A 15,943-nucleotide genomic window follows, 5' to 3' on the forward strand; every position below is an offset into this window, starting at 1 on the left:
CAATATTTCTTTCGATTTAATAATTCTTCCTTTATTGAATTCCTCAAATTTTGTATCTTTGATGGAAAAACTAAAATGGTCAAATTGAAAAACTGAAATTTTTTTAAAATTGTAATTATTATTAGTTACATATATTTCAAATGAAAACTAGAAAAAATGCAAATCAAAAATTGAAGAAAAAAAATTGTTAATTCAAGAAGTGAAAAATCTACAATTGAATAAAGGAAAAATTTAAAAATGTTGAAATATCGAAAAATTGAAGAAATGAAAAATCCAAAAATGTAAAAATTAAAAAATTAAACATTGAAAACTCCTGAGTTGTAAACTGAAAAACTTCAAAACCTGAAAATTGGAACATCCAAAAGTTGGAAAATCGGAAAACCGAAAAATTTAAAAATGAATGTTCAGGAAGATGCATATCGTAAAACTGAAGAAACCAAAAAAATGAAAAATTGAAAAATTGCAAATCGAAAAATTGAAAAATTGTAAAAATAAAGAAAATAAAAAACTGAAACTCAAAATTGCAAATGGTAAAATAGAAACGTTCAAAAGTCGAGGAATCCAGGAATGGGAAAATTAAAAAACCGAAAAATTGAAAATTTTTAATGGAGAAATTGAAAATTATAAACGTCAAAAATTGAAAAATCCTAAAACAGAAACATCGAAAAATTGAAAAACCGAGAAATCCAAAAACTGGGTTAATTTATCTTCGATAAATTTTTTGATATCACTTTATTTCTCTTATTCTTCAGTTTTTCCATTTTTAAATGTTTCGCTTTCATAATTTTTCGATTTTGCAATTTCTCGACTTCCATGACTTTTTAATTTTTCGTTTCTTCAATTGTTCGGCTTGCAATTTTTCAATTATTAATTTTCATTTTCTCGATTTTATATCACAATTTCGGTTTTTCCATTTCTTTTATTTTTCCAATATTTCTTTCGATTTAATAATTCTTCCTTTATTGAATTCCTCAAATTTTGTATCTTTGAATTTCCAGTTTTTAAATTGTTCAAATTTTGCAATTTTTGGATTTCTCAGTTATCCATTTTGCAGGTTTTCGATTCTAAAGTTTCTCAATTCTTAATCTTTCGATTTTTCAATTTTTCGTTTATTCACTTTTTTCAAGTTCTTGATTCCCAATTTTTTGATATTCCAAAGTTTTCATTTTATCTTTTTTTGTGTTTCCATTTTGATTTTTCGACTTAACAATTTTGCAATTTTTTCATTACATACTTTGATTCGAAAACCAAAAATTATAAAATCGAATAAATGAAAAAGTAATAAAATCCACTAATTGAAAAATGGAGAAATCCTATAAATTATAGAATTGAAATAGTGAAAAATTTTTAAAAATATAGTAATTATTAGATACATATTTATTTAAAACGAAACCTAGAAAAATTGCAAATGAAAAACTAAACAATCGAGAAATCTAAAATAGAAAAAATAAAATATTAAAAAATATAAAAGTTGAAAAATCAAAAAATTGAAAAATTCCACATTGAAAAATTAGAAAATTAGAACACTGGAAAACCGAAAAATTGAAAAAATAACGACAATAAAAAACCAAACCGAAAAATTGCAAATCGGAAAATTGAAGAAATGAAAAAGTGAAAAATTAAAAATTTGAAAACTTATGAAATTGCAAATCGAAAAATTTCAGAACGTCTGTTAGAATAAAGTTTATTATTATTATTATTACTAAAGAAATGGAATAACTAAAATGGTCAAATTGAAAAACTGAAACATTTTTAAAATTGTAATTATTATTAGATACATATTTCAAATGAAAACTGGAAAAAATGCAAATCAAAACTTGAAGAAAAAAATTGTAAATTCAAGAAAGTGAAAAATCTACAACTGAATAAACGAAAAATTTAAAAATCTAGAAGTTGAAAAATCTAAAAATTGAAGAAATGAAACATCGAAAAATCTAAAAATTAAAAAATTAAACATTGAAAACTCGTGAATTGTAAACTGAAAAACTTCAAAATCTAAAAATTGAAACATCCAAAAGTTGGAAAATCGGAGAACCGAAAAATTTAAAAATGAAAGTTCAGGAAGATGCATATCGTAAAACTGAAGAAACCAAAAAAAAATTTGAAATCGAAAAATTGTAAAAATAAAGAAAATAAAAAACTGAAACGCAAAATTGCAAATGGTGAAATCGACACATTCAAAAGTCGAGAAATCCAGGAATGGGAAGATTAAAAAACTGAAAAATTGAAACGTGAAAAAATGGAGAAATTGAAAATTATAAACGTCAAAAATTGAAAAATCCAACATCGAAAAATTGAAAAACCGAGAAATCCAAAAACTTGATTTATTTATCTTCGACAAATTTTGTTACATCACTTTTTTCTCTTATTCTTCAGTTTTTCCATTTTTAAATGTTTCGCTTGCACAATTTTTCGATTTTGCAACTTTAATTATTTCAATTTTTCAATTTCTCGATTTCCATGACTTTTTAATTTTTCGTTTCTTCAAATTTTCGGCTTGCAATTTTTCAATATTACATTTTCACTTTTCGATGTTTCAGTTTCCCGATTTTATATGACAATTTCCGTTTTTCCATTTCTTTTATTTTTCCAATATTTCTTTCGATTTAATAATTCTTCCTTTATTGAATTACTCAAATTTTGTATAATATAAAATTTTTCAATTTTGCAATTTTTGGATTTTTCAATTATCCATTTTGCAGGTTTTCGATTTTAAAGTTTCTCAATTTTTAATCTTTCGATTTTTCAATTTTTCGTTTATTCATTTTTTTCAAGCTCTTGATTCCCCATTTTTTGATTTTCCAAAGTTTTCATTTTATGCTTTTTTGTGTTTCCATTTTGATCTTTTCACTTAACAATTTTGCAAGTTTTTCATTACATATTTTGATTCGAAAACCAAAAATTGTAAAATCGAAAAATCATCGAATCGTCAAAAATTGTGAAAACGAATAAAATCCACTAGTTGAAAAATGGAAAAAGCCTAAAATTATAGAATTGAAAAAGTGAAAAATTAAAAATATATAATAATTAATTATTAAATACATATTTATTTAAAACGAAACCTAGAAAAATTGCAAATTAAAAACTGAAGAAACCAAAAACTAAATAATCGAGAAATCTACAATAGAAAAAATGAATTATTAAAAAATCTAAAAGTTGAAAAATCGAAGAATTGAAAAATTCTACATTGGAAAATTAGAAAATTAGAACGCTGGAAAACCGAAAAATTGAAAAAATAAAGAAAATAAAAAACCAAACCGAAAAATTGCAAATCGGAAAATTGAAGAAATGAAAAAGTGAAAAATTAAAAATTTGAAAACTTGTGAAATTACAAATCGAAAAACTTCAAAATCTAAAAATTGAAACATCCAAAAGTTGGAAAATCGGAAAACCGAAAAATTTTAAAATGAAAGTTCAGGAAGATGCATATCGTCAAACTGAAGAAACCAAAAATTGAAAAATTGAAAGAATAAAGAAAATAAAAAACTGAAACGCTAAATTGCAAAATCTAGAAAGTGAATTGAAAAGTTGAAAAATCGAAAAATTAAATTTAAACTTAAAAATAATGGGAATAAACCAGCAAATAAATGTACAAACGTCTTCTCATCTGAACATTTCTTTATCTAACTTGGTAGTACTGCACCGCACGAATTTTTAAACTGTTCACGTTCTCTGAATAACCGCGGTCTCGCCTCCTGTTTTACTTTACTTTACAATTGCGCAACAATATTTCTTTAAACGTCTACTAACTTAGATAAAGAAATGTTCAGATGAGAAGACGTTTGTACGATTAAACAGGTCAAACGATTTTTGATGTTCGAACTTAATTGTAGTAGTCTTCTCATCTGAACATTCGGTCATTTTCTGTCGAAAATTTAGAAAACTTCTAATTTGTTGTTCGGATCGCTGATTATTTAAAAAGCCTAAAGCGCCTGTTTTAGCTTCTTTTGGCCTAAAATCCGCTCTTTAATATTAAGGTGGAAGCTCTTCCACTGTGGTAATTTTCTAAGTGAACAAATACCGCCACCATATTTCATTGCAGCCACCCATAATACCCAAAACTGCAAACTAAGGAACCAATAAATCACCTAACCCGCTGCACCCGCCACATCTCACCCCGACCTTCCCCACCAGACAAAAACCGCCACCATCCCAATTAAAACGCAAAACCGATCTCCTCCACCGCGCGGATCATTTTTTTAATACCCTCACCACATTAACTTTTAATACACCTATTTTTCCCAAGTAAAAATTCCGTGTTGGCGCATGTAATGAACGTCATAAATTCCCTTTTAATTCAATCTTGGAGGGTGGAAACCGAAATAACCTCGAGGTGGAGGCGAGTTCCAAAACGAGAACGGAAGATATGGACAGGTGTTTGGAGGGTGAACATATTGAAAACTTCCGGTTAGAGATTGCAGGAAGTGTTCAGGCACGTTATCGCCGAGAGGGGGTTGCTATTATTATTGAATCCATCGTTCGCATTGTAAACGTGATGAGAATAGATGGCGCTTTTGCGTCATTATCTGTTTAAAAGCACCTGGACATTTGGCGATATGGAGCGTGGGTGCATGGGGAACAATGCAGGGTAGGATGCGGGGGTTGTGCGGTTAATTTTAAGCCATATTGACGCCCTATTAACAAGTAATGGTCGCTTAGGTTCGAGTGTGAAGGGTGATTTTGGATTTTTGAGAAATTTGTGTGGAGTAAGTTCTAACGGGAAAATTGCTGGAAATTTATTGTCTGCTGGGGGCTTTGGCAAGCAGGTGGCATATGCATTTCAATTTCGGAGTGATGGAGCGACTTTTTGCATTTCTGATCGGAGCTTAAAGGTGTAGATAAGGTTTTATAGATGCGGCTCAAGTAAATGAAATTTTCCGCCGGGAAGCCGTGTTCGAATAAGTAGATTCATTACACGTCTTAGTCTTCGTTCTTTATACCTACAACTTTTATATGTATATGTAATGGTAAAAGATTTTTACACATTGAGGTTTCATTTTGTCGTGTTATATCTATATATTTTTATTGATGTTTACTTGTTCACTTGAACCGTCGAACTTTATGGTGGATTATTATTATCAACGTATCGAGTTTTATTGACGTTTACTGAGCTATTTATTGCAAAATTGTGTACTTTCTTGTTTATAGCGGCTCAATGGTCTAGGGGTATGATTCTCGCTTTGGGTGCGAGAGGTCCCGGGTTCAAATCCCGGTTGAGCCCAAGTTTTTTGTTTTGTTAAGATTTTTTTACCGGCTGTAAATTACGTTGATGACAAGTTACACATCTGACATTAGAAACTAGGATCTTCATAGTTAATAATGATAATAATATTCAGAACATTTTGTTCAATTTTGGCTTTTGACAAACTCATTCAAATAAAACATACATCTACAAGAGAATTTTTAGATGTATGAACACTCGAAGTTAAGCATGTTGTTATTGCTGAGAGGACATTTTCTTTATTTCCGCTGTTCTTATTTTGCTTTAAGTAAAAATGCCTCGTTATTAAATGTGTTCCGTATATTTTCCCCGCTAATTTAATGCGATAGACACTGATTTATCAATAATGCTAGTCTTGGGAATCAAAAACTGCAAAAGCAAAAGGTTTTCAGGGTAGACAGGTAAGGCACTTTTAGTGAAACAATATCCGAAATTTAATCAAGAAAATTGCTTTTAAATTGTCGTCATGACACGGAAAATGGAAAGCATCACCTTAGACGTAATGTTAATGTCAGGTAGTTCAACCTTCTTGAAAGATTTGTAAAAAACGAAGTACACTGCTTTTATTATTAATTCGCAAATAGTACCTACTTCTAAGAGTGTCTCTCAGGAGAGTTAAATTTTTCAGTGTCACTTAAACGTGATTCTTAGTAATGAGGAGCTCCAAGCGTTATTTATGTCATTTCTTCGCAAATGCATATTTTAACCGAGTTCGCTACAAAAAAATCTAAAGGTTTTTGTTTGCTCAAAACATAATTGTTATCTATACCAAAAATGTTATTCACTCATCCGAATACTTAGAACAGTGTTCGAATAAGAAGACTAGCACAATCAAGGTCAAACGTCATTAAATCGTTTCACCTGTTTAATTGGGCTGCGTGTTCTCACCCGAACACTATTTCATTATGCAACTAGGTAGACGTTTAAATAAATATTGTTGCAGCTGTGACAATATAGACGTTGACTTTTGGTTTTCAACTGGAAGGAAAATCTCCTGAAGCAGGGGGGACATTTTTTCTGGTTGACAGCACTAATTCCACGAAAATCAAATTTTGATAAGGATAATGAGGTCCACTAATATTAAGCCATTTAATCACCTGTTCACCGAAACACTCATATTTTAAGCTAGTTTTGACCACGATACTCGAAAACATGTTTTTTATTTCTTCTAGAAAAATAAGGAATTTATAATTAAACTCCGCCCCCCCTAGCTCACGACGAGTAAAAAAATCATCAAAATTGAGATAGGGTGGGTGGGCTGAGTTTATATTTTGCCTTTTCTTTTTTTTTAACATACATAGCCACCTTTTCACAACAAGAAACTTAAAACATGGTTAAAATGGTACATTTTTGCAAGATAATATGGATTTTGTGAATATGGGGCGGAGCTTAATTGCAAAATCGATATTTCTTTATACAAATTTTCCATTATAAAAATGTTTTAAGTTTCATGTTCTGAAAAGAAGTCACACATATTAAAATAAAAAGGCAAAATGTAAGCCCGCCCGCCCGCCCTATCTCGAATGTAATGAATTTTTTTATTCGCCGTGAATCAAAAGGACGGAGCTTAACTGCAAAATACTTATTTCTTAATATGAAATTAAAAACATGTTTTTGAGTTTCGTGTCGTTCAAAGTATACTATGTATATTAAGAAAAAAAGGCAAAATATAAACCCCGCCCACCCACCCTATCTCGATTGTGATGATTTTTTTATATGCTTAGATACTTAAAACTTGATTATATATTTAGATCGGGGCTCGTAGAGAAATAAGGATTTTGCAGTTAAGCTCCGCCTACCTGGCTCACGATGAATAAAAAAATCACCACAATTCGGTGAGCGGGCGGGGCTTATATTTAGCCTTTTCTTTTTTCTTAACATACATAGCCATCTTTTCACAACAAGAAACTTAACACATGGTTAAAATGTACATTTTTGCAAAGAAATATGCATTTTGCAATTATGAGGAGTCTAATTACAAAATCGATATTTCTTTGTAAAAATTTTTCATTACAAAAATGTTTTAAGTTTCATGTTCTGAAAAGAAGTCACACATATTAAAACAAAAAGGAAAAATGTAAGTCCGCCCACCCGCCCTATCTCGATTGTAATGAATTTTTTTATTCGCCGTGAATCAAGAGGACGGAGCTTAACTGCAAAATACTTATTTCTTTACAAGAAGAAACAAGTTTTTGAGTTTCGTGTCGTTCAAAGTATACTAGGTATATTAAGAAGAAAAGACAAAATATAAAACCCGCCCACCCACCCTATCTCAATTGTGATGATTTTTTTATATTCTTAGAAACTTAAAACTATATTATATATTTAGATCGGGGCTCGTAGAAAAATCAGGATTTTGCAGTTAAGCTCCGCCCCCCCCTGGCTCACGACGAATAAAAAAAATCATCACAATTGAGACAGGGCGGGTGGGCGGGGCTTATATTTTACTATTTCTTTTTTCTTAATATACATAGCCATGTTTTCACAACAAAAAACTTAAAACGCGTTTAAAATGGTAAATTTTTGTAAGGAAATATAGATTTTGCAATTAGGATCAGTCCCTCAGCTTACGACGAATTAAAAAAATCATCAGAATTGAGATAGGGCGGGTGGACGGGGCTCATATTTTGCCTTTTTTCTTGATATACGTAGTCGTCTTTTCAGAACAAGAAACTTAAAACATATTTAAAATGATAAATCCTTCTAGACAAATATGGATCTTGCAATTAAGCCCCGCCCCTCGATCTGACAACGAATGAAAAATTCATCACAATTGAGAATTGAAATCGGGGCGGGTATGGGTGGGGCGTAATCTTTGGCTTTATTGTTTTCTTAACACACATAGTATTCTTTGAACAACACGATACTCAAAAACATGTTTTTAATTTCTCATAGAGAAATAAGGATTTTGCAGTTAAGCTCTGTCCCCTTGGCTGACAACGAATAAAAAAAAGTTATCACAATTAAGATGGGGCGGGTGGGCGGGCCTACATTTTGCCTTTTTTCATTCTTAATATATGTAGACTTATTTCGACAACAAGAAACATAAAACATGTCTAAAATGGTAAGTTTCTTTAGGAAAGTACCAATTTTGCAATTAGGCTCCGGTCTGACAACGATTGAAAAATTCACCATAATTGAGCTTGGGATGGTTATGGGTGGGGCTTAATTTTTGGGTTGTTTTTTTTTTCTTATTATACAGTATTATTTGAACACGATACTCGAAAACATGTTTTTTATTCCTTGTAGAAAATTAAGGATTTTATAATTAAGCTCAGCTCCTCCGCTTACGACGAATAAAAAAATCGTCAGAATTGAGACAGGGTGGGTGGGCGGGGCTTATCTTTTGCCCTTTCTTTCTTCTTAATATATATAGCCATCTTTTCGCAACAAGAAACTTAAAATATTGTTAAAATGGTACATTTTTTCAAGGAAATATGGATTTTGTGAATATGGGGCGGAGCTTAATTGCAAAATCGATATTTCCTTATACAAATTTTGCATTATAAAAATGTTTTAAGTTTCATGCTGTGAAAAGACGTCTACACATATTAAAACAAATAGGCAAAATGTAAGCCCACCCACCCGCCCTATCTCGATTGTAATGAATTTTTTTATTCGCCGTGAACCAAGAGGACGGAGCTTAACTGCAAAATACTTATTTCTTAATAAGAAATTAAAAACATATTTTTGAGTTTCGTGTCGTTCAAAGTATATTACGTATTTTAAGAAAAACATACTAAACATAAACCCCACCCACCCACCCTATCTCGATTGTGATGATTTTTTATGTTCTTAGAAACTTAAAACTTTATTACATATTTAGATCGGGGCTCCTAAAGAAATAAGGATTTTGCAGTTAAGCCCCCCTGGCTCACGACGAATAAAAAAATCATCACAATTGAGATAGGGTGGGTGGGCGGGGTTTATATTTTGCCTTTTCTTTTTTCTTAATATACATAGCCGCCTTTTCACAACGAGAAACTTCAAACATGGTTCAAATGGTACATTTTTCCATTACAAAATTGTTTTAAGTTTCATGTTGTAAAAAGAACTCTACACATATTAAAACAAACAGGCAAAATGCAACCCCGCCCACCCGCCCGATCTCAATTGTGGTAATTGTTTTTATTCGCCGTGGATCAAGGAGGCGGAGCTTAACTGCAAAATACTTATTTCTTTAGAAGAATTTAAAAATATGTTTTTGAATCTCGTGTTGTTCATAGAATATTATGTACATTAATAAAAAATGCAAAATATAAACCCCGCCCACCCACCCAATCTCAACTGTGATGATTTTTTTTATTCTCAGCAACTTAAAACGCATTTAAAATGGTAAATTTTTGTAAGGACATATGGATTTTGCAATTAGGCTCACCCCTCGGCTTACGACGAATAAAAAAAATCATCAGAATTGAGATAGGGCGGGGGGGCGGGGCTTATATTTTGCCTTTTTCTTAATATACATAGTCATGTTTTCAGAACAAGAAATTTAAAACATTAAGGGCCGGTTTATAGAAAAGCGAGTTAAATATTTAATCCTCGATTAGTTTAACAGAGAATTAAAATGTGGAATATGAGCCCGTGATTGGTTGAAACATGCATGTTTCCTAGCAACGGACCTCAGTTAAAAGTTAATCGCGAATTAACTTTAACTTCGGTTTCTATAAATCGGGTCTTAAAATGGTAAATTCTTCTAGGCAAATATGGTTCTTACAAATTAAGCGCCGCCCCTTCATTTGACAACGAATGAAAAATTCATCACAACTGAGAATTGAGATCCGAGCGGGTATGGGTGGGGCCTGATCTTTGGCTTTATTTTTTTCTTAACACACATAGTATTTTTTGAACAACACGATACTCAAAACCATGTTTTTAATTTCACCTAGAGAAATAGGGATTTTGCAGTTAAGCTCCGCCCCCTTGGCTTACGACGAATAAAAAAAAGTCATCACAAGTGAGATAGGGTGGGTGGGCGGGGCTACATTTTGCCTTGTTTTCTTAATATGTGTAGACTTATTTCGACAACAAGAAACTTAAAACATGTCTAAGGGGCCAATTCCAAGTTGGTGGCGCAAGTCACTGGTGCAGCGCAACTTTATAATGCTAATTTGGGTATCAAATGCTGGTTGCTAGGGGTGACGGAATAAACAAGCGCAATTTTTCGAGATAAATTGCGCCAACTTGCACTGCCTACTAGAGGTGCCGCAACTCCATGGTGCAAATTTCAATGGAAAATTCGACACAACTGCGTTTGTTGATTCCGTCACCCCTAGCAACCAGCATTTGATACCCAAATTAGCATTATAAAGTTGCGCTGCACCAGTGACTTGCGCCACCAACTTGGAATTGGCCCCTAAAAGGGTCAATATTTGTAGTAATCAACTCAAATCCTCTACTTTTCTTCTATAGCCCCTTTAAAGACGGCAAAAGTTGAACATCAAAGTTACAACTAGGCATAAAGCTTTCTCTAACATGAAGTGGCACAAATGGTCAGAACAGGGATGAATATAATATGTGGTTTATGAAACCGTCTTGATTTTACCTTCCCGAGTGTCAACTAAAGAAGTACTGTAAACAAGCGCATCGGGCGACTCGCTACTTTTATGTTTTTTCGACTTTTTATAACCCCTAGAATATGAAACCATAGGTCTCTCGTTTGCGTCTGTCTGCAGTGTGCGTCGCTTTTATTACACGGATAATCTCCAAAACTATGGAACCGATTTTTCTCAAGTTTTAAATGTTTGTTAGAAATGTTGGGTAGATAGATTTTGCTATTAGACTCCGTCTCCTGGCTGACGACGAATAAAAAAAATCATCACAAATGAGAGAGGGTGGGTGGGCGGGGCCTACATTTTGCCCTCTAGCCTTCTTTTCACACCAAGAAACGTAAAAGTTAAAACTTCGAAATGGTAAATTTTCGTAAATAAATATAGATTTTGCAATTAAGCTCCGCCCCTCGATCTGAAAACGAATGAAAAATTCGTCACGACTAAGATACGGGCGGGTGGGTGGGGTTTAATAATGCGCTTCTGTTTTTAATAAATTAGTTTGCTTTTAACAACACAACACGTGATAATTTCTTATAAGAAATAAAGATTTTGCAATTAAGCTCCGCCGTCCTCGAGATTAATAAAAAAATTCATCACAATTACATTGAGCCTTTTTTGTTCTTTTTCTTTGTCCCGACTGCACTCGATTGCAATACTGTCTTAGCTTACTCAAGTATTGTAATCGAGCCCATTGGACGACTCGCTACCACTCTGTTTAACCAAGGAGTTTTTTTTTAATTTATCCTCTAGTAGTAGACAACTCTGATTGACAGCTATTCTGTCATCATCAAAGTACATTTTCTAGCAGTACTTTCTAACTTCTAAGTCCGAGAAGACAAAATTCTTGTGTTTGTTGGGAAACAATTTTGTACATAAGTTTATACCAAATTAGTACGTCTTCTTACTTTTATTTTATAAGCTCAAAGTTAGACATCACATTTTTTTTTTCTTGAGTAATCTGAAACAATACCTTTATAAATGTGCGTGGAAACGAGTAGGTAGCGTTACTACCTAGTTAGCTAAAGAAAGAGTGTTCGGACGAGAAGGTGCAGCACAATCATGTAGGTGATTAAACAACATTAAGCAATACAAATTTCTGTTTTGTTAAGTTATGTTATCTTGTCTTATCTGACCTGACCTGTCCTGACCTTAACTTAACCTGACCTTTTAACTTGAGAAATTAACGTTTTTAATAAATTAGTTGGGTCTGTGATAAATTACTGTGCCGTCTTACTGTTGTTTTTTAGTTTTAAACGACATAGACAAGTAAAACAAAAACTGCAATATTCTAAAAGGCAGTGTAGACAAAGAAAGATTGGTACGTTAACAAGAATTTATAATATCTCGGGGAAGTATTTTGATCAAAGCTTCCTCTTAGCGCAATATTTTTATCACGTCGCTTTCCATGTTTCTCTTTGTTTCGAGATATTTCACCGTGTGGATGATACTTTCAGCACAAACAAATCGCACTTTATTAAATCACTTTATCCTTGTCTGCGTTTATTTTAACTCAATTTAAAAAATGTAAAAACGGTGTACTCATCTGAACGGCAATTTTCCTCTCCAGCGCTAAGCAAATCCCATTTAAATGTAGCAAAATCTGACTCCGAATGCCTTTTAAAGATCTGCCCGTACACAACGCGGACATTCCAGCTCAAACGGATCGGCAAATCCAAGCGAGCAAAAGTCGTTCAAACGGCATAACAGCCCTTTAACGCCAACAAATAAACATAAGCGCAAGCACACAACCGCCTTAATTAATTTAACAAGAACGCCATACATATAAAGAGCGGAAATTCGTACATAATCTGCGGCTTTAACGATATAATTAAAACGTAGAATGACTGAATAATTACAAGTTAACCGTAACGCTACGTTCGTTAATATTTCTATTATTGGAGTGTAAAGTCGGGATTGATTTTTTTGCGGACGATTGCGTGTCGGCTGGATATTGTGGAACACAACACGACAAACATAAACACGACGAACGTTCAAAGATGGCAACAAGGCAGCTAAACAGTGATAAACGAAGCAGGAAATCTCAAAGGAGCGTTTTCAAAAAAGTCCCGTGTTGATGACATCGCAAAGAGGAGATTAATTAAAGCCCAAGAACTGCTCGTTCGAGATACGAGATTACCACCATAACAATAATGGTATCGCGAAGGATTTTCTATGAAATGAATCTCACAATGGGATGTGAGTAATGCCTTTTTCGCAGACTTCTATTGAATGCCGCCACGATCATAAGCGAAAAATATCGCTTCATTGAATATACCGACCGTGGAAATTGGAAAAGGGCACAGGAGACTTTTCTGCTTCACTTCGGGACTTCAGTTTATATCGCGAGGTGCAAGCGCAGTCGTAACTATTTTCTTTGCAATTACTGCATATTTTAATGGTAAGTGCATTTTTATGCATATTTATTTTCTAGTAATGCGGACGGGTTTTTCCAAGACTTCATTTATGGGCACCACCAATTAAGCGTATTACTGAAATTGTTTACTTAACGGCCTCTAAGCCGGATCTTGTAAATATAGATAGTTCTGCAAATCTATTTAACGAGGGGTTGGAAGAGATGGAAAACCTAGAATGAATTTGTAAGTATTTCAATCTTCGATTTCCAAATTCATTTATCATTCGTCTACTAACTTCGCGACGGAGCAGTGATATTTCAAATAATTAAAAAAATCTCTTCTAATCGGTATCTTTTACAAAAATATTTAGTAGGTATTATTTGCAAGGAATAACTTTGTCATTGAATGATGTTTCTAAATTATCATGGAAAATTAGTTACCAAATTTTGGATTTTTGAAAAATTTCTAACAAACACGATCATTTATAAAAAAAAGTCTCAAAGATATTACACGGAACTTCCCTCGCCCCTGAAGCAAACCCCAACAATCCTAGTTTTTTCTAAAATTTATAAATTTGATTTAGCGATTTTTTGTGTGATAATCCTATAAGTTAAAACAAAATATATATGGGCTGTTAAAGTATCGATAAAGAAAAAATTTCAATAACATTATAGTGACACTAATACTAACAGTACTGCAGCTTCAAATTTTCGAAAAAATTGTTCTTAACCTCATTAATAATTATAAATTGGTCGAAAATTTCTGGTATTTTATTGGAGTTATCGAAGAAATGAAAGCGGATATGACTTCTGCGGCCCGAAATCTACAAGAAAATGTTTTTAGTGAAATTTCGAAAATTTTGTTGAAAATTGGTCGAAAATTGGGCGTATTTTGAATATTTTTGAATATTTCAAAGCACGATTTTGGAAAATCCGTCGGAGTTATCGAAGTAGTGAAAGCGGATATGACTTCTGCGGCCCGAAATCTACAAGAAAATATATTTTGTGAAATTTCGGAAATTTTGTTGAAAATTTGTCGAAAATTGATCGTATTTTGCATATTTTTGAATATTATTTCAAGGGACGATTCTGCAAAAACCATTGGAATTATCGAAGAAATGAAAGCGGATATGACTTCTGCGGCCCGAAATCTACAAGAACATATATTAAGTGAAATTTCCAAAATTTTGTGGAAAATTGGTTTAAATTGGACGTATTTTGCACATTTTTGAATATTTCAAATGCGATTCTAGAAAAACCATTTGGAGTTATCGAAAAAATGAAAGCGGGAGTAACTTCTACGGCCCGAAATCTACAAGAAAATGTATTTAGTGAAATTTCGAAAATTTTGTTGAAAATTGGTCGAAAATTGGGCGTATTTTGCATACTTTTTTATATTTCAAAGCACGATTCTGGAAAAACCATTGGAGTTATCGAAAAAATGAAAGCGGGAGTGACTTCTGCGGCCCGAAATTTACAAGAAAATGTAATTAATAAAATTTCGAAAATTTTGTTGAAAATTGGTTGAAAATTCCGCTTATTTTGCATATTTTTGAACATTTCAAAGGACGATTCTGGAAAAACCGTAGGAGTTATCGAAGAAGTGAAAGCGAAAATGACTTCTGCGGCCCGAAATCTACAAGAAAATGTATTTAGTAAAATTTCGAAAATTTTGTCGAAAATTGGTCGAAAATTGGGTGTATTTTCCATATTTTTGAATATTTCAAAGCACGATTCTGGAAAATCCGTCGGAGTTATCGAAGTAGTGAAAGCGGATATGACTTCTGCGGCCCGAAATCAACAAGAAAATATATTTTGTGAAATTTCGAAAATTTTGTTGAAAATTGGTCGAAAATTGGGCGTATTTTGAATATTTTTGAATATTTCAAAGCACGATTTTGGAAAATCCGTCGGAGTTATCGAAGTAGTGAACGCGGATATGACTTCTGCGGCCCGAAATCTGCAAGAAAATATATTTTGTAAAATTTCGAAAATTTTGTTGAAAATTTGTCGAAAATTGATCGTATTTTGCATATTTTTGAATATTTCAAAGGACGATTCTGCAAAAACCATTGGAGTTATCGAAGAAATGAAAGCGGATATGACTTCTGCGGCCCGAAATCTACAAGAACATATATTAAGTGAAATTTCCAAAATTTTGTGGAAAATTGGTCTAAAATTGGACGTATTTTGCACATTTTTGAATATTTCAAATGCGATTCTAGAAAAACCATTTGGAGTTATCGAAAAAATGAAAGCGGGAGTAACTTCTACGGCCCGAAATCTACAAGAAAATGTATTTAGTGAAATTTCGAAAATTTTGTTGAAAATTGGTCGAAAATTGGGCGTATTTTGCATATTTTTTTATATTTCAAAGCACGATTCTGGAAAAACCATTGGAGTTATCGAAAAAATGAAAGCGGGAGTGACTTCTGCGGCCCGAAATCTACAAGAAAATGTAATTAATAAAATTTCGAAAATTTTGTTGAAAATTGGTTGAAAATTCCGCTTATTTTGCATATTTTTGAACATTTCAAAGGACGATTCTGGAAAAACCGTAGGAGTTATCGAAGAAGTGAAAGCGGAAATGACTTCTGCGGCTCGAAATCTACAAGAAAATGTATTTAGTAAAATTTCGAAAATTTTGTCGAAAATTGGTCGAAAATTGGGTGTATTTTCCATATTTTTGAATATTTCAAAGCACGATTCTGGAAAATCCGTCGGAGTTATCGAAGTAGTGAAAGCGGATATGACTTCTGCGGCCCGAAATCTACAAGAAAATATATTTTGTGAAATTTCGGAAATTTTGTTGAAAAT

At 32.6% G+C, this 15,943-nt stretch overlaps 1 protein-coding gene and 1 non-coding gene across 4 annotated transcripts in view; one reads left to right on the top strand and one right to left on the bottom strand.

The window, feature by feature from the left end:
* The window catches only part of LOC135127768 (potassium voltage-gated channel protein Shaker), an 843,060-nt gene that overhangs the window by 676,796 nt on the left and 150,321 nt on the right, over positions 1-15,943 (bottom strand). The window lies entirely within an intron of this gene.
* Trnap-ugg (transfer RNA proline (anticodon UGG)) lies at positions 5,150-5,221 on the top strand. Its single transcript has one exon. It is a non-coding gene; the product is annotated as a tRNA-Pro (tRNA).

This window comes from Zophobas morio, unplaced genomic scaffold (genome assembly GCF_036711695.1).
Source record: "Zophobas morio isolate AGI-343-1 ecotype UQ-CSIRO unplaced genomic scaffold, CSIRO_AGI_Zmor_V1 ptg000012l, whole genome shotgun sequence".
In the NCBI taxonomy this organism is placed as follows: Eukaryota; Metazoa; Arthropoda; class Insecta; order Coleoptera; family Tenebrionidae; genus Zophobas; species Zophobas morio.